Source organism: Belonocnema kinseyi, chromosome 2 (assembly GCF_010883055.1).
Source record: "Belonocnema kinseyi isolate 2016_QV_RU_SX_M_011 chromosome 2, B_treatae_v1, whole genome shotgun sequence".
Lineage (NCBI taxonomy): Eukaryota > Metazoa > Arthropoda > Insecta > Hymenoptera > Cynipidae > Belonocnema > Belonocnema kinseyi.
In genome coordinates, this window is record NC_046658.1 from 116,078,475 (window position 1) to 116,082,320 (window position 3,846).

Consider the following 3,846-nt stretch of genomic DNA (forward strand, 5'->3'; position numbering starts at 1 on the left):
ATATATAATATAAAAATATACAAGATTGTTTAACCATTAACAAAGATTAGCTTTTATGGCTGTTAGAATTACCCTTTTTGTTAGGGCAGGTATAGGCTCGAAGTTATAAGCCGCACGAAACGAAATTCATTTGCTGAAACATGGCCAAATTATGCATTTATTTATTAAATTTATTTATCACTCATATCGAAATTTTTCGTTCTTAAGATTTCCACTCAAAAACACACATTCTAATTAGCTATTGATCATTTTTACTCAAAATCTACCTTTTGCAGATTAATTTGTTTATAAAAATTCTAACATTTTTTTCAAATATCTGATACTGCTGGACATAAATCAAGAAAGTTTAGTGGATAATTCATCTTCGACATTTTTTTAAATGAATTTTTATTGTTATGTTAAAAGAATTAGAATTTTTTTAAATATGGCTCGATAACTTTGTTAGAAATCTCATAAGCTTTAATTGAAAAAAAATTAAAATCGGTCGAATAGTTTGGGCTAAAAGTTAATTTGTCCACGGACACGTCATTTGGACCTACTGTGACCAAGTTACCTGGCAAAAGAGACTTTATCGAAAAATAAACTGTTGCAGAATGGTACAGTGTTACTACACAAGGATAAATTTTGGGAGATTAATTCACGACACTGCTTGTTGATTTTATTACGCTTTAGCGCGAAAACTTAGATCTCGAAGCCCTTACTTTTAAAGCACACGTCTCAAAGTTTCAGGCATCAAGGCACATTCCTTTGCTCTCAGGTCTCGACTTCTATGCTTTTAGAACATAGAGTCCGAGACTCTAAACCACGTAAAAACTGTAGCCCTAAAATCACGAACTTCCGTGAATTAAACACTTGAAATTTCTATCCGTGTAGAGTCTTTAAATTTTTGGGCTTCTCGAAAAGACTAACACCAATTTTTAGGTTCCATCCCTTTGCGTTCAAATACAACCCCTTTTTATCTAGCAGATGAGACTTTCGAAAAACAAACTTTTGCAGAATTGTAAAGTGTAACTATAGTCTCTGATTTTTGAGCACTTTGAATGTACCAACACCGACTTTTGGACTTCACCTTTTTATATTAAATGACAGCCCCTGGTTACCAAGAAGATAGGAGTTTGTCAAAAAATAATAATTTTCGGAATTTCAAAGTGTAAATAAGAAATAAAACCAGCCCAACACTACTGTTAATTTCATTTTTTACAGTTTTATGTTTCTACTATTGAAATGTTTTTTTTTTGTAAATAAGCCAAAAATATGGTAAATTTTGTGTTTTGCAGATTTTATTTATGGCAAGAGGTGGCTGTTCGAAAATGAGGGTGGTTTTTGGTATTTTTTTCGTGCTTTCGGAAGTCCAAAATAAGCCTAAAATTCTGTTGTTCTTTGTTTTTCTCGAATTTGAGTTTCTACATAAAGGGTAGCTTAATTTTTGTAGTCGTGGTTTGCTAAAATTGGTTGTTGGTGCATTTAAAAGCTCGAAAAAGCCGAAAATATTGACGTATTTGATTTTTCTTTAGTTTTTATATGAATGAGTTGCTGGATTGATTAAAGCCAGTGCCTGAACACGAAAATTGAATTTTCATAAAAAGTAGTAACGGTTAGGGGGGGGGGGGCTGCAGTCAAAGTAAAGTTACACGCTTTTTAACTTATTAAAATTTAAAGAATTTTTTTCTTGAAAGAACATATGGTAAAACTTTTATTACGTTTCCAGATGATAAATGCTTTTCATTAGGAAATTCATGTTTTTTTGAAAAATGAATTCTTTTTAGTTGAAACTTCAACTTTTTGGTAGAGCATTCTTAAGTTTTATTGAAAACTCTTCATTTTTGGTAGTAAATTAATTTTTTTGTTCAAAAATTCATCCTTCTTATTGAAAAATTCAACTTTTTGTTGAGAATCCTTGAATTTCGTTAAAAATTCTTTTATTTGGTAGAAAATCGAGCTTTTTGCTCATAAATTCCTCTTTTCGGTTGAAAATTTTAATGCTTTGTTGAAAATAGTTTGTTTTTTTTTGTTAAAAAGAATTAAATTGATAATTCAAAATTTGCCTATTCCATTTTTAATCAAAAATGTTTTTTTTAATAAAAATTCAACTTTTTGTTCAAATGGATCTATTTTGTCAAAATTTCATATTTTCGGTTTGATAATTTAACTGCTTTTTATATACAAAATTCGTAATTTGGCTTTGAAAGTTCAATAATTTAGTAAGAAGAATCAACTATTATGTGGAAAATTGTTTTCTTAACATTTACAATTTTTTAAATTAAGAGTTTTTACTATTTCATTTTCGTTAAAAAATTTACCTTTCTTAATTAACAAATTCAATATTACACGGATTAACTGTCACTGAAATTTAAATTAGGCACATATTTTAGCACTTATTTTTAAAATAATTTTTTTACTTCAATTGTTGATTTATTACCGAAATTTTGTAATCCACCACATAGTCACGCCGACTATGGACGCTTATAACCGAATTAACGTTTGTCCGCGTCGGGGAGGGTAGGGTAAAAAATTTCCTAAAATTGGTAACGTGGTTTATAGATAATCCCTAGATAATCAATATTCATATTTCACTAAGGATTTTTTTCTCTCTTATATAGTACAGGACTATATTTTTTAACAGAATAAAGTAGAAATGAGAGCCGGTTTTTAATGAATTAAAGTTTTAACATTAAATATATAAAAATTATTCAAATATTTCCATGGGCGACTTAATTGTATATTCTATTCTATAACTAATATATTTATCATAAATTGAAAGAAGTTTTTACAATGGGAAACGTACAAAATAGATAACTTTAATAAAAAAATATGTGATCGTGTAACAGTGCAACTTACATTGAAATAAGAAACAAATATTGTTAAACGTTTAAACAGGAAACGTCGCACTGCTATACTGTTATACTAGGACTTTTCTGATAAAAAATTATATGAAGAACCGTGAAGAAAGCAACATGTCGTTTTGAGGGGTATTCGATAAAATTCTAAGGGTAGTTTTCTATCACTAGCACATATTTTAAATTTTACAAGGTCATTTTTAACAATCAGGCCACGGGTTAAACCTTCTTTTTAATTTGTAAAAAAATGCACAATTATTTTTACAACGAAAGTAATAAAATAATGGAATGGTAAAACGAAACAAAAAATTTTTTTACTCTCACTTAGTAAAACGCTAATTTTTCGGGTCAATCTTTGTCGATATCAAAAGCCTCGAACTCTTTCCTTCTTATCTTGGTGTATAATGCTTCGTTAAAAACGTTTGATGACTAAGCATTCTGCCTTTAGTGAGAGTATCACTTATGATGTCAAGACTTGAATTATTGTATCAAATATTTTTCGTTTTTTTTACAGGAAAACTGTAAAATTTCTTTTAATCTTCATAAAAATTGTATGGCAAAATTACATGCTCACGAACCTTTCACATGCAGTTTAACAATTGAACATTGAATATTTTTCATGATCGAATGGAATTGCGTTTTACTTAAATTATAAATTGGTGAATTCATTTTACAATTGCAGTCAACCAATTTCAATTGAATCTGTCTTTTCAGGGAGAATACATTTGTTTTACTTTCTTATATTTGCTAAGAAAATAAAGATGGTAATATTGACCATGCGCATCACATTAAATCACAATTAGTTGATCAACACTAAAATTATAAAAAATCAAAAAAGTTTCTATGTAGCTCATTTAATATAGCAACATGATAAAAATTAACCAAAACTTTGAAAAACGATTGCTCTCTTGAGAAACGCTACTAAAATTAAATGAGTAGATATTCTACCTTCACTAAAGGTTTTACGCAATTATTTAAACATATTTCGAATAATTACAAACTTTTCTAG